Genomic DNA, 16,478 nt, shown 5'->3' on the forward strand with positions numbered 1-16,478 from the left:
ATTTTCTGTGTTGAAAAGGGTTTGTCATGTGATTTATCAAGCTTCATGTGTGCTTGAAGTCACCTGTTTACAGAAAAAAGAAATCAGGTGACATTGGAGAAAAGGCAACTAAAGCTTTCAATGAGATAACTGATGGGCTTTAGAGCCCTTAGTTACTTGAAAACCTAGGTTTGAAAAATTGACCCTTGTATAATAATTGTCTAGAAACCCTTTCTGGACTTAGTTTTCTGTTTCATAAAGTTTAATAATCAGTAAGGAAAATACTAGCATTCCATTCCAACATAAATTGGTATTTTATTTTCAAGATTGTGTTTCTTGTCTGGAATAATGCTTTTTCCTTCAGGTCAATCTGGAATTAAAGAAAACAACAATTTTAAAATGCTTCACCTAACAAAAATTGTGCCTATTTTGAAAGTTGGCCATTTTCCAATGCTAACACAAATATTTCACAATAGCATCTATTAGTAATTCTTCCTTTTAATAATGCGACTTCCGTATTTGCAGCCAGTTTATTTCCAGTTCCAGTTTAAATCTACATTCATGTGCATCCATGTTGGCCAGACTTTACTGCTTCTGTTCCTCAAGTCTCAGTGAGTATTAACATTTGGGCTAACAGAAATGACCTCAATAGACTTAGTTCAAAATATGTTTCTTTGCCGTCCTTGCACCATATCCTATTAATTGTTTGCTGGGTTTGGTAACACAGGGGTCTGGATTGAATCTAATATTGTGCTAATCGAGATCTGCTTGGTTGTAGTAAAGATTCTGCTTGGTTTTAATTTTAGCTTTTGAATTGTAGGAATGTAGAACTGGAGAAGTTGATCTTGGATTCGCGCCACCAAATAAAATTTCTTTATAAAGAGGAGATACTGAGTCAGAATCGTCTGAACATTCACCGAAGGTTAAATGGTTATTGTGAATGCTTTGGTAACTTTCATCTGGAAATAGTTTGTATGGAATACTGCAAGGGAACTTTTAATATGAAAAATTAATATTGGTCAATATTTGAAAAACAAGAAATCTGTGGGTGAGCAATTGAAGTGTTTTTTCTTCAATGTGATTCTAATGAGCTTTACTTTTGGTTGTAAAACAAAAGTACACTGATTAGGTAACAGTATTTAAGTCTGTAAGTTGTTGAAATGTAATAGTAATTCAGTTCTGTCTATTGGGAATGTACAAATTAGAGATTAATCATTTGAAATTTATAGTTAAACCATTGTTCTTATAAAGATTTATGTAACTTCTGGTTAATAATTTGAAAGGTGTTTATTTTCCTGTCTTTTCTTTAACCTCAGTGCTGAACACAGGCCATGTATAAATCTGTGCTAAAGTTACAATTATTCAAACTGTTACCAGGGAGATGGATTACAGTTCTGGCTTGTTATTTGTGTTAGTTATGATCGCAAAGCTGTCAGTGTTTGTCATTGTTACTCTACTGAGACTTGCAGCAAATTCCAGAATTTGCTTGTTGCAGTTTAATGTGGAAAACATAAATTGCAGTTCTGCACTTTTTCACAAAGTGCATGGTTGATGTTGCATAACTGGGACTGCAGATTAGGGCTGGAATGTACATAGTGCGGGAATCAGGTAGGGCTGGGGAGGGGTTTAGGAGGGGTTGCAGGGGCTGTGAGAGGCGGGCAGCGGGTGTGGGGTGGTGTTCTGTTGCATGGACTATCATAAAATCAAAAGCAAAGGAGAAGGTAGTTTGAAGCTTAGTGATGAGGTTGATTGTTCCAGAAAATAAAGGAAGGGACAGAATGTGTGAATGTCACGTTGTACCAAGGAACCATAAAAGTTTAGGGAAACTCAGTAACATAACAAACTTAAAAGCTTTGTATCTTAACATTTGAAATAATGCGGATGTCTAATGGTATAAATCGAGGTTTATCAAGGTCACAAGGACCTTAAGCTAGTTTAAGGGGGAGAGGGGGCAGATAAGATTATTAAAGTTTCCTGAACAAACGATAGGACAGAGAATGGAAAGGGTCAGGAATCTAATTTCAAGCACAGCAGATAACCCCCACCACCCCACCCCCTTCCCAATGCTGGACTGAGGGTGTTGTACTTAAATGTGCATATTTAAGTGGTAAATTGAAGTGCGGAGTGAAACTGGCAGATACAATGTTGTGGTTATCACTGTTGTGGCTGCAAGGGAATCCTGGTTGGGAACTAAATATTGGAGGATTTGCATCCTATCAAAAGGACAGGCAGCTGGCAGAGGGGGCGGGATTGTCTTCTTAGTGAAAAATGAAATGAAGTTGATAGCAAGAAGTGATACAGGATTGGAAAGCTTAGAATCTGTGTGAGCAGAGTTGAGAAACCACAGAAGGAAACAAGACTCTGGTGGGACTTGTGTATAGGGCTCCTAGCAGTAGCCAGGATGTGGGGCAGAAAATAAATCAGGAGATGGAAAAGGCTTGTAAGAAACATATTATAATAATCATGGGAGACTTCAATATGCAAGTGGACTGAGAAAATTAGATTGGTAGCAGATCTCAAGAAAAGGAATTTTTGGAATGTTTGTGGCAACGCCCATTAGGGAATAAGTAATTCTGGATTTGGTGATGTTGTTATGGACTAGACTAGACCACTCACAACATTCTTAAGCAGGCAGCCCAGACTATAACTTTGCAATTTGTTTCAGTAAGTGTACAGTGAAAATTACCCAGAGTAAGTTAGTGAGGTTGACGACCAGGTTAAAAACAGACAAAAATGTATTCACAAGATTACACAATGAAACACAAAGAACAGAATTAAGAATCCCTACAGAACTCAGTCTGTCCAAACTAGACTTAATTATGCTTTTCCAAATATACACAACAGTCCCAATAAGCAACCCCCCTTAAAAACTGGTACAAATGGAACACATGCTTATGGGTTGAAGTTAGAAGGGCTGAAGAGAGAGAGAGTTTCCACACAATTCACTGTTGAACTCCTAACTAGTTCAGGGCTGAGCTAAACTGTTAAGCTCAGCTAGAAGAGCTGACCACTTCCCTTTAATTATACAGGTCACTTCTAAAACATGACCACTTTGGCTTGAAGTCTCATCTGTTTGCATATAAACTAAAGGCCTCTCAAAATCCGTTTCATCTCTGTACCAAACCAGACTGATCTGAGCCCAGCCTGGTTTATTACCCCTCTGAAAAAAATCAAGGACAGTGTCTCATTGAGCCAAGGAACAGCTTCTAAAAAAAAAGGAACAGCTTTGTGACAATGTGTAATAGACAATAGGTGCAATATGTGGCAGATATAATACAATGTGGGAAAATATGTATTTATATACTTCAGTAGGAATAATATAGGCATGGATTAATTTCTAAATTGGGAAAGGCTTAAGAAATCTGAAGCATAAAGGAACTTGAGTCCTAAATCAGGATTCTCTTCAGGTTAACACGCAGGTTCAGTTGGCAGTTAGAAAGGCAAATACAATGTTAGCATTCATTTCGAGAGGACTAAAATGCTAGAGCAGAGATGTACTGCCCAGGCTGTATAAGACTCTGGTCAGACCTAATTTGGATTATTGTGAGCAGTTTTAGGCTCCATATCTAAGGGAGGATGTGCTGGCCTTGGAAGGTGTCCAACGACCGTTTACAAGTTTATCATAGAATCTCGACACTGTGAAAGCAGGCCATTCAGCCCATCAAGTCCACATCAACTCTCCAAAGAAAATTCTATCCAGACCTACCCCACCTACCCTATACATTTCCCATGGCTAACCCACATAGCTTGCACATCCCTGGACACCATGAGAAATTTAATAAGGCCAATCCACCTAACCTGCACATCTTTGTACTGTGTGGAAGAAACTGGAACATGCAGAGGTAACCCAAGCAGCCAGTCGCTGGAGGCTGGAATCAAACCTGGGTGCCTGGTGAGGCAGCAGTGCTAACCACTGAGCCACTATGCCGCCGCTAATGATTCCATGGATGAAGGGCTTGTCATATGAGGAGATGTTGAGGAGTCTGGGTTTGTACTCAATGGAGTTTAGAAGGATGAGGAGGGATCTGATTCAAACTTACAGGATACTGAGGGACCTGGATAGTGTGGAGGTGGAGAAGCTGTTTCCCTAGTAAGGCACTTTGACCTGAGAACATAGCTTCGGAGTGAAAGGATGATGCTTTACAATTGAGATGGGGTGTAATTTCTTCAGCCAAGGGGTGGTGAATCTCTGTGGCAGTCAGGTCATTGAGTGTATTTAAGGCAGACAGACGGGTTCTTGATTAGTAAGGAGATCCAGGTTTACAGGGAGAAAAGTTAGGAGAATAGGAATGAGAAACCTATCTGCCATGATTGAATGGCAGAGCAGACTTGGTAAGCTTAATTGTCTCCTGTATCTTCCAGTCTGAAATTAATTAAACATCACTGAACTGATGGGTGGTGTTTCCTTTAAGTTAGATAGATTACAACACAACATGTGACACTCTAGTCTAAGAGGTTTCCATCTTATTCTGTGTGCAACTACTCTGTTAGATAATTGGACAGCCAGCCAGTCAGTCAAACAGACAACTAGGTATATAATGTAATAGTAATATAAGTAAGCATATAACCCTGACTTTTATACACAAGTCTGAGATGTCATATTAGAGTACACAGTTAGGTGTTAATAAACTTGAAGGTATTGGTATTGATTACAAAACAGAAATGGCATGAAAGCAGGAAAAGGCATACATGACGTCGCTCGATGCTCCATTTTCCCAAGAATGCCACATTCAGGTTCTGCTGAGATATTTTGTCTCAATGACAAGCATAAAAAGAAAAGGAGAAATAAAGCCGCAACTTCTAAATCAGCAACAAAGAGAGAAAAGCCAAAAAAACCCTTCAAATCATTGCATTACAGATCCAGTGTACACTGGCAATGTTTAACTGCACAGTGAGGATGGAAACCGAATATCTGAACATGGATCGGCACTCCAGTCTTTCTGTCTGAAGTTCAGCTATTTGAAGGAAGAGTGAATTGTCACTTCATAGATCAACAGATGGATGATAAAGGAACACAGGCAGCCCAACTTTTTATCGTTTTGGAAAAGAATGAATTGAGAAGAATAAAGATGACCACAAAGATCCATGTAGTGCTAGAACAGATTCTACCAAAACATAAGACATATGGAAGATGCCTACTCCACAATACAAAAGTAACTTACAAAGAGGGCTTTAAATTAATTTGCAGTGGAGGGGTGAGGGTCCAGGAGGGTGAGAATGTAGGTATACAAAGCACATGGATATGGCAGCCTCTGCAGAACAACCATTTTGATAATGACACCCCACAGTGGGTGTGGAAGGGGTAAGTGCCTGTACAAGCATAAGAAAAGCAGCAAATAGAGACATAGAGATGTACAGCATGGAAACAGACCTTTCAGTCCAACCCATCCATGCCGACCAGATATCCCAACCCAATCTGGTCCAACCTGCCAGCACCCGGCCCATATCCCTCCAAACCCTTCCTATTCATATACCCATCGAAATGCCTTTTAAATGTTGCAATTGTACCAGTCTCCACCACTTCCTCTGGCAGCTCATTCCATACACGTACCATCCTCTGCGAACATCTTTCCGATAAGAAGGAGACCAGAACTGCATGCAATATTCCAACAGTGGCCTAACCAATGCTATCTATCCCATTTTGTTACTCATCATATATTTCCTACTGCCCTAATCACAAGAGATACAAAATGAGTTTAATTCTTACTAATTACTTGAGGATTCATAGAATTAACTTTACATTAGAATTAATATTATGTAAAGTTTTATTGTAACACCTACTGTTCACATTCTTTAGCTAGTGAGTTGTGAGCAGTTACTTTCTCCCCGTGTTACACTTGCCTATCGCTTAAGGACCTTTTAAATTCGGAGATAGAGTTTACTATCCTTATTACTGGACATGCAAAAGGAATATTAATTTTTACTAATTATAATAAAAGTTATACTATCAGTTCCAATAAAGCTTTGTGGTGAGACCTAATATTAGAATTCATTAATTAATAATCCTTATCACTTATCTTTGTTATTGTGGGATCATACTTTTTCTTTTTAATTAATGCTTGCTACAAACTTCAAACTGCCTGTTTTCTTATCAAATTATCTCCTACAGATCTCTGCAGCTGTTCTTTCTACAGAACTCTGTAAATTAATTTGTAAGATTCTTTGTTCAAAGTAGACCCTGTTATCTTGGGGTAACCCCTCATTGTGCTAACTTATGACCTCAGTTTAAAGCTGGATCAGCCCAGCTATTTCTGTGACTGCAGTCACATTTATGGTGATGGGTGTCCGTATTGTGCCACTTCTGACCATGGATCACCCAGCAGTTAGTATGAGATGGAGTAAGTAAAATAGTAAGACATGACCTAGGATTGGATGATGTAGAATCCATGAAGCAGATTACCTCAGAGTACAACAGGATCTTGATCAGATGGGCCGAGGAGTGGCAGATGGAATCGAATTTAGATAAATGTGAAATTCTGCAGTTTGGAAAGGCAAATCAGGGAAGACTTATACATTTAATGGTAAGGTCCTAGGGACTGTTGCTGAACAAAGAGGCCTTGGAGAGCAGGTTCATAGATCTTTGAAAGTAGAGTTGCAGGTAGATAGGATAGTGAAGGCATTTGGTATGCTTGCTTTTATTGGTCAGAGTATTGAGTATAAGAGTTGGGAGGTCATGTTGGCACTGTGCTGGATATTGGCTAGGCCCCTTTTAGAATACTGTGTGCAATTCTGGTCTCCCTGCTTTAGGGAGGATGTTGTGAAACTTGAAAGGGTTCAGAACAGATTTACAATGTTGTTGCCAGGGTTGGAGGATTTGAGCTACAGGGAGAGGCTGAATATGCTGGGGCTGTTTTCCCTGGAGTGTTGGAGGCTGAGGGGTGACCTTATAGAGGTTTATAAAATCATGAGGGGTATGGATAGGATAAATAGGCAAGATGTTATCCCTAGGGTGGAGGGGCATAGGTTAAGGTGAAAGGGGAAAGATTTAAAAGGGACCTAAGGGGTAACCTTTTCATTCTGGATTAGTGGTGCTGGAAGAGCACGGCAGTTCAGGCAGCATCCGAGGAGCAGTAAAATCGACGTTTCGGACAAAAGCCCTTGCAGAGGGTGATGTGTGTATGGAATGAGCTGTCAGAGGAAGTGGTGGAGGCTGGTACAATTGCAACATTTAAAAGGCATCTGGATGGGTATATGAATAGGAAGAGTTTAAAGGGGTATGGGCCAAGTGCTGGCAAATGGGTCTAGATTTATTTAGGATATCAGGTTGGCATGGACGTATTGGACCGAAGGATCCATTTCCATGCTGTACATCTCTATGACTCTATCAGTGGAGGTAAGACCTAAAGGGAAGAGCAAGATGGAAGTCATCTGTAAGCCCCCGAACAGTAGATGTTCTGTCAGACAGGGGATAAGTCAGGGCATTATGAGGCTATGTGAAAAAGACAGCACATTGGTGACTTTAATAGTCATGGAGATTGGAGAAAATCAAATTGGCAAACATATCTATGAGGAAGAAGTCATTGATTGTACACAGGACAGTTTCATGTTAATCCAACTAGGATCAGACCATTTTGGATCTGATATGTGTAATGAAGCAAGTTTAATAAATAATCTCAAAATACAAATTCCCCTGGGGAACAACGGTAATAATGTAGAAGAATTTAGAGTTCAGTTTGAGTCTGTGCTAAACTTAAAAACGGGTAAGACGAAAGTGAGGGCTGCAGGTACTGGAGGTCAAAGTCGAGAGTGTGGCGCTGGAAAAGCACAGCAGGTCAGGTAGCATCCGAGGGGCAGGAGAATCGATATTCCTGATGAAGGGCTCTTGCCCAAAACGTCAATTCTCCTGCCCTTCGGATACTGCCTGACCTGCTGTGCTTTTCCAGTGCCACACTCCCGATTTAAATATGGCTAATACAAAGGAAAGAGGCGGAACTGGCTGGAGTGGATTGGAAATGGTGTTTAGTAGAAAAGAAGTTTGAGGAACCTTAGCAGAGATTTTAAAGAAATTAATGACTCACAGTAAAGATATATCCCAGTGTGGAAGAATTCTAGAAAGGGGATAAAGGACTATGGATAACCAGGGAGGTTAAGGATGATATCAAATTGAGAGGAAAAATATATAATGCAATAAAGATTATTGGTAATAAAGAAGATCGGAAAAACACTCCAAAAACGCTAAGTAATCTAGGAGTTAAAGGAGGGAGGAAATAATCACAGTAAGAATCACTAGATAAACATAATAGGGAAACTAACGGCTCTAAAGATCAACTTGGCCTCTGGATCTGATGGATTGTAAAAGAAGGAGCTGCAGGGATAATGGATGCAATGGCTTTAATCTTCCAAGAATCGTTAGGTTCTGGAAAAGTCCTAAAAGGTTGGAAAACTGCTAATGTAATTCTAAAAGGGAGACAAAAAAAATCTTGCCTGCCAGCTAGCTCAATAACTGTCATTGGGGGAAAAGGACGTGATAAGAGAATTTTAAAATGCTTAATATGATTAAGCAGAGTGTGTGGGGTTTCATGAACGGGAAATCATACCTGACAAATTTATTAGAATTCTTTGAGGGGTTAACGAGAAGAACATATAAAGGGGGAACCTGTGAGTAGAATATATTTGGATTTCCAAAAGCATTCAATAAAGTACCACACATAACGCTCATTAATAAAATAAAATAAAGCCTATTCATTGTGTTGGAGTAGCGTCTGAGCACAGATGGAGGATTAGCTAACTAATAGAGGATAGAGTTGGGATAAAGAGGATATTTTCAGGATGGCAACCTGCAACCAGTGGTGTGCCATAGGGATCAGTGCTTGGACTACAATTATCTACAATAAATATATGTTAATGACTTAAATGAGGAAAGTGGATGTACTATTGCCAAAGTCAGACTACCCAATGAGTGAAACAAATTGCACTTTGAAAACATGCCCTTGAATCTTTGCAGGTTGACCTTGTAGTTATTGAGGTCCACTGTGAGAGGTTTTCCACGTTTGCGGATGACACAAAAATAGCTGCGAAAGCAACTAGTGAGGATGACCCAGAGTCTACAGAGTGATATAGACAGGTTAGGCAAATCGATCAAAACTTAACAGATGGAATGTAACATGAGAAAATGTGAAGCTATGCACTTTGACAGGAAGAATAGAGAAGCTGGACGTTACTTAATGAAGAAAGACTACAGAAGGCTACAGCAAGAGGGATTTGGGTGTCCTTGTTCATGAATCACAGAAAAAACTGCCATCTAAATCCAACTGGTAAAAGGAAAGATAAATGGATTTGTACCTTCATTTCAAAGAGAACAGAGGATTAAAAACAGTGAGGTTCTGCTAAAACTGTACAAAGCACTAGCCAAATCTCACCTGAAATCTTAGAAAGATATGCTGGCATTGGAATCAATCCAGAGAGGGGTGATTAGGTTGTTTCCAGTTATGTAAGGATTTTCTTATGGGGAGAAATTGAATAGTTTGGATCTTTATTATTGGAGTTCAAACAGATGAGAGAAGACTTTATTGAAACATGTAAGATTCTTAAAGGACCTGACAGGGTAGATGCTGGAATGTCTAGGATCAGAATACATCATTTCACAATGAGGAGTTGCCAATTTTGGACAGACATTTCTCCTAATGGGTGGTAAATCTGTGGAACTCTTTGGCACACTGTTTGGAACAACTGTTGAGGCTGACTGTTAAATATATTCAAGGTTGAGCCAGACCAATTATCACTCAGTAAGAGTGTCAAGGGCTATGGGGAGAAGGCCATAGGTATGAAGATCCAAGAGTATGTTTTCAAAGTGCATTTTTTTTTCTCTCATTGGCTCAGGTGACTTTGGAACACACTGCCTCAGAGTGCAGTGGAGGTGGGGTCATTGAGTAAACTGAAGACAGAGATTTTTATTGGACAAGAAAATCAAAGGTTAACCAAATCAATGAAATTGAGTAATTCAAAACCAATAGATCAGCAATGATGATAGACTGGGCAGGAAGGGCTGAATAACTTACTTTTGCTCATATTTGTATGCTCCTGTCTTCATAAACTGTTCGGAGGAGGTTTAGTTTGATATCTGAAATGCACTTCCATTCAAAGGGAATGGAGGAGTAGTAGTGGTACAAGGCACCAGCCAAACCACACCTGAAATTCTGTAAACAGGTTTGGGCCCCTTATCTAAGGAAAAACATGCTGACATTAGAAGCAGTCCAAAGAAGTTTGCTGTTTGGCGTATGAGGAATACATGAACAGGATGGGCTTGTTTTTGTTGAAGCTAAGAGCAAAGGGTAATTTGATAACATTTATAAGATCCTGAATGCTTTTAAGGGAGTGTGGAAAGGATTTTTCCTTTCCTCTTGTGGTTGAGTACAGAACTAGAGAATGCTTTTAAAGTTTGGATCACCCTTTTAGATCAGAGACGACACATCCAATCTGCCATGTATGACTGATACTGGAACAATGATTCCAGATAGTGTTCCAGACATCTTTCGTACATGAAGCAGATCTGTCCACAATGAGATGCAGCATGCTACAGAATGAAACTACATAGCTGAGTCTTGGCATAGATGGACCAGATCCATTGTGTTATTATACATCCACCAAAGCATTATCTTAATGTATCAAGATAATGTGCCGATGTGTATCCTATTTATTTATCTGAATAGGTTTACTATTCCTCCAAAGGGAAGAATGGGAATGTATTATTTCACAGATCTCAGAAAGGCACAATATTTTTAAGACAGGGAGGTGAAATCATGGCATGTGAAATTCAAGTGGAAAAGGTCTCCATCTCACTTTCTGTACAGCCAGATGGTCACCTATTATGCAGTTCAATTGTCAGGCATCTCTCTCCTTTAGAGAGAGATAATTGGTTATGTATAGTGTCAGGGTAACCACCTTATAATTTAATACTTATAAAGGTAAACAGCATATAACCCAGACTTAGACAACCTGTGACACAGTTTTAACATCCTACACCTGGGCCAGAACACAGTCCCCCTGTCCTGGAGGAGTGTTGTAACAGCATGTCCAAACAAGTTGATTGAAAATTATACAGACGTCATCTACTGTCTCAGATATCATAATAATAAGTATGGTTAGTTGCTAATAATCTTGTAGATATCTGTCTCAATAAGAACATGAATCTCTGTGATATATGCTGTACCATCTAACATATAGAAAGCTACATTACATCAGTGGGAGTTTTGAGTAATATATTTAGTCTCTCTGTAAAAATTCCTGGAAAGTTTACACTTTGCTGAATGAGGTGAAACTGTTTTTAAGTGGATTACAAAGTGCACAATTAATGTTGACAGCTTCATTAATTTTGAAAAAACTAATTTTATATTTGTTAAATGTCTCACTTCTCCATGATGATGAAAATTCTGCATATTTAGAAAGTTTTTGTTAGCTTCTACTTTGGCCCCGTATATGTCCCAACCTTCATTTCACTCACCGTAACATTATATTATCAAGGAGGAGAAAGTGAGGTCTGCAGATGCTGGAGATCAGAGCTGGAAATGTGTTGCTGGAAAAGCGCAGCAGGTCAGGCAGCATCCAGGGAACAGGAGAATCGACGTTTCAGGCATAAGCCTGAAGAAGGGCTTATGCCCGAAACGTTGATTCTCCTGTTCCCTAGATGCTGCCTGACCTGCTGCGCTTTTCCAGCAACACATTTCCAACATTATATTATCAAGCAAAGGGTAGTCATGTTTTTGGCTTTACAGTTTACTATCTGTGAGAATTTTTCAATCTGATTAGTTGTTTACACTGCTCGCTGGTGGTGGAAGCCTGAACTTTCCCTTGACATAGGGCTAGTTTCAAATAAATGGCCAGGAAATATGAAATCAACATCGCAATCTTTGTAGGCAGTTTTCTTAGATGCTGTCAATCTACTACTGACCACATAAATCTTTATTTATAGGCCCAGTTTGAGAAATTCCTGAATTTGTGATAGTTAAAGATCAATATGATAAATATCTTCAAGAATCAACAATGTTACAAATGGTAGATTTTGTTAGATTGTTATGACTATTCCATTTGACAGAATGAGAGGCAATAAGTCTAAAATGCTTACAAAAAAACACCTAAATTATGAAGATAAGAACATTGCCTCAAAATGAAATTTCAGTTGTATAATGATTTGGAAATGCCGATGATGAAGGAGCGTCGCTCCGAAAGCTAGTGTGCTTCCAATTAAACCTGTTGGACTATAACCTGGTGTTGTGTGATTTTTAACAGTTGTATAATGTAAGTGCTCCCAAAATGTAATTAGTTGCTTGAAAGGGAAGAATGTTAAATTCTATGTAGATTGATAAACATTTGGCATTAGAATATCTTGTGAAGGCTCTATGGCTCTGTGACTCTATGGGCCAATTTCTGTGTGAATATTGCCTTGCTTATTGTGGGAAATAGATCAAATGAAAATGACTGAAGAGAAGATCCTGCCAACTAGCTGTCTGATGCATACCTGTCACAATTTTAGAGCTGGTCTTGAAACTGGCAACCAGAAAACCCAATTGAGATCCCAACGATGATCATGGGGGACCTCAGTATGCATGTGGACTGGGTGAATAATGTTGCCGGTGGATCTAAAGAAAGGGAATTCATGGAATGCTTACAGGATGGCTTTTTGGAACAGATTGTGATGGAGTCCACAAGGGAGCAGGTTATTCTGGGCTTAGTGCGATATAATGAGCCAGACTTTATAAAAGATCTTAAAGTAAGGGAACACTTTGGAGAGAGCCATCATAACATAGTAGAGTTCAGTCTGCAGTTTGAAAGAGCGAAAGCAAAATCAGATGTGATGGTGTTCCAGTTAAGTAAAGGTAATTACAAGGGAGGAACTGAGGAAAATCAACTGGAAGCAGAGCCTAGAGGGGAAAACAGTCGAGCAACAATGGCAGGAGTTTCTGGGTGTAATGGAGGACACAGTACAGAGGTTCATCCGAAAGGAAAGAAAGATTATCCAGGGTGGGGGGATTAGACAGCCATGAGTGACAAAGGAAGTCGGGAAAGGTATCACAGAAAAAGAGAGAGCCTATAAAGTGGCCAAGAGCACTGGGAAATCAGAAGATTGGGAAGACTACAAAAACAAACAGACGATAACAAGGAGAGAAATAAGGAAGTAGCAGATCAAATATGAAGGTAAGCTAGCCAGTAATATTAGAAATGATAGTAAAAGTTTTTTTCAATACATAAGAAACAAACGAGAGACAAAAGTAGACATTGGGCCACTCCAAAGTGATGCTGGAAGGCTAGTGATGGGAGACAAGGAAATAGCTGAAGAACTTAATAAGTACTTTGTGTCAGTTTTCCCAGTGGAAGACATGAGTAATATCCCAACAAATTAAGGAGAGTCAGGGTGCAGAGTTGAGTATGGTAGCCACTACAAAAGAGAAAGTGCTAGAAAAGATAAAAGGTCGTAACATTGATAAATCTCCTGGCCCCGATGGGCTCCATCCTAGAGTTCTGAGGGAAGTGGCTAAGGAAATAGCGGAGGCGCTGACTGTGATCTTTCAAAACTCACTGGAGTCAGGGCAAATCCCATATGATTGGAAAAGTGCTGTTGGAACTCCCTTGTTCAAGGAAGGATCAAGACAAAAGATGGAAAATTATAGGCCGATTAGCCTAACCTCGATTATAGATAAAATTCTAGAATGCATTGCGAAGGATGTGGTTTCTAAATTCTTGGAAGTGCAGGGTCGGATTAGAACAAGTCAGCATGGATTTAATAAGGGGAGGTTTTGCCTGACAAACCTGTTAGAATTCTTTGAAGAGGTAACAAGTAGGTTAGACCAAGGAAACCCAGTGGATGTTATTTACCTAGACTTCCAAAAGGCCTTTGATAAGGTGCCTCACGGGAGGCTGCTGAGTAAGGTGAGAGCCCATGGTGTTCGAGGTGAGCTACTGGCATGGATTGAGGATTGGCTGTCTGACAGAAGGCAGAGAGTTGGGACAAAAGGTTCTTTTTCGGAATGGCAGCTGGTGACAAGTGGTGTCCCGCAGTGTTCAGTATTGGGGCAGCAGCTGTTCACATTATATATTAATGATCTGGATGTAGGGACTGGGGCCATTCTGGTGAAGTTCACTGATGATCTGAAGTTAGGTGGACAGGCAGGTAATACTGAGGAGGTGGGGAGGCTGCAGAAAGATTTAGACAGTTTAGGAGAATGGTCCAGGAAATGGCTGATGAAATTCAATGTGAGCAAATGTGAGGTCCTGCACTTCAGAAAAAAGAATATAGGCAAGGACTACTTTCTAAATGGTGAGAAAATTCATAAAGTCAAAATACAAAGGGATCTGGGAGTGCTAGTCCAGGAGTCTCTAAAGGTTGACTTGTAGGTTGAGTCCATGGTTAAGAAAGCAAGTATAATGTTGTCATTTATCTCAAGAGGGTTGGCACATAAAAGCAGTGATGTGTTTCAGAGACTTTATAAAGCTCTAGTTAGGCCCCATTTTGAATACTGGGTCCAGTTGTGGGCCCCACACCTCAGGAAAGACATACTGGCACTGGAGCGTGTCCAGGGGAGATTCACACGGATGATCCCTGGAATGGTCGGCCTAACATACGATGATCGGCTGAGGATCCTGGGATTGTGTTCATTAGAGTTTAGAAGGTTGAGAGGGGAATCTAATAGAAACTTACAAGGTAATGCATGGCTTAGAAAGGGTGGATGCTGGGAAGTTGTTTCCAACAGGTGGGGAGACTAGGACCCGTGGGCACAGCCTTAGAATTAGAGGGGTTCAATTTAAAAAGGAAATGAGGAGACATTTGTTCAGCCAGAAGTAGTGGGTCTGTGGAATTCATTGCCATGGAGTGCTGTGGAGGCCGGGACGTTAAATATCTTCAAGGCAGAGATAAATTCTTGATCTCGCAAGGAATTAAGGGATACGGGGAGAGTGCGGGTCAGTGGAATTGAAACGCCTATTAACCATGCTTGAATGGTGGAGTGGACTCGATGGGCTGAATGGCCTTGTTTCCACTCTTATGTCTTATGGTCTTATGATAGTCTTCCCCTCTGACCTTTCCTTCATCATAAGGTCAGAAGTGGGGATGTTCAGTGATTTTTATATTCGTTCATTGGATGATGGCATCATTGGCTAGCCCAGCATTTATCCCTCATCCAAGAGGGAAGTTAAGAATCAACCACATTGTTGTGGGTCTGGAGTCACATATAGGCCAGACCAGGTGAGGATGGCAGTTTCCTTTTCCCAAACGATATCAGTGAACCAGATGGGCTTTTCCTAACAACCGACAATGGATTGATGGTCATCATTTGACTCTTAATTCCAGATTTTCATTGAAAAATACCAATCACATCTCCTTACGCTCATGAGTGGCAAGTAACATTTGCACAACATAAAAGCCAGGCAATGACCATCTCCAATAAGAGACAATCTAACCACTGCTACTTGAAATTTAACAGTGTTGCCATCACTGAATCCCCTATTATCAACATCCTTGGGGATTACCATTGACTAGCAACTCACCTGGATTCGCCACATAAACACTGGCTGTCAGAGTAGTTCAGAGGCTAGGGATTCTGTGACAAGTAACGCACCACCTAACTCCTCAAAACCTGTCCACCATCTACAAGATACAAATCAAGAGTGTGATACTCTCCACCTGCGTGGATGGGTGCAGCTCCAACAACACTCAAGAAACTTGATACCATCCAGGACAAAGATGTCTGCTTAATTGGCACCACATCCACATCCATTCCCTATAGCACTGACGCTGAGTAGCAGCAGTGTGTATTATCTACAAGATGTATTCCGGAAATTCACTAAAGATCGTTGGACAGCACTATCGCATGCATGAGCACTTGCACCTAGAAGGACAAGCGTAGCAGATACATGAGAATACCACCACCTGCAAGTTCCCATCCAAGTCGCTCATTGACCTGATTTGGAATCATATTGCTGTTCTTTCGTTGTCGCTGGATTAAAATCATGGGATTTTCTCCCTAAGGGAATTGTGGGTCTACCTTTAGCATAAGGACTGCAGCGTTTCAGGAAGGCAAACAGCTAGCAAGTAGGCTAGCTGTTTGTCAGGATGTCCAAGAATGTAGGGAGGCTGTGAAGAAGGTAGCACTGACAGGGAATACTTGCGGACACATGAATGGGCTCAAGTGTGTATACTTCAACGCAAGGAGTATCAGAAATAAGGTGGGTGAACTTAAGGCGTGGATCGGTACCTGGGACTACGATGTTGTGGCCATCACGGAAACGTGGATAGAAGAGGGACAGGAATGGTTGTTGGAAGTTCCTGGTTACAGATGTTACAGTAGCATTAGGGAGGTTGGTAAAAATGGAGGGGGGTGGCGTTGCTAATTAGAAATAGTATAACGGCTGCAGAAAGGCAGTTCAAGGGGGATCTGCCTTTGGAGGTAGTATGGGCTGAAGTCAGAAATAGGAAAGGTGCAGTCACCTTGTTGGGTGTTTACTATAGCCCCCCCAATAGCAGCAGAGATGTGGAGAAACAGATGGGGAAACAGATTGTGGAAAGGTGC

At 40.5% G+C, this 16,478-nt stretch overlaps 1 protein-coding gene across 5 annotated transcripts in view; it reads left to right on the forward strand.

Annotated features, from left to right (window-relative positions):
* The first annotated feature begins 465 nt into the window (after positions 1 to 465).
* tlr2 (toll-like receptor 2) overlaps positions 466 to 16,478 on the forward strand; it is a 67,600-nt gene continuing 51,587 nt past the window's right edge. For 4 of the 5 annotated variants that reach the window (XM_043700155.1, XM_043700149.1, XM_043700162.1 and 1 more), the window contains exons 1-2: positions 466 to 590; positions 800 to 1,027. The gene's annotated coding sequence lies outside the window, so the exon portion shown is untranslated. The remainder of the gene's footprint in view (positions 591 to 799; positions 1,028 to 16,478) is intronic. The other variant, XM_043700176.1, reaches the window with a different exon arrangement.

Source organism: Chiloscyllium plagiosum, chromosome 1 (assembly GCF_004010195.1).
Source record: "Chiloscyllium plagiosum isolate BGI_BamShark_2017 chromosome 1, ASM401019v2, whole genome shotgun sequence".
NCBI classification, from domain to species: domain Eukaryota; kingdom Metazoa; phylum Chordata; class Chondrichthyes; order Orectolobiformes; family Hemiscylliidae; genus Chiloscyllium; species Chiloscyllium plagiosum.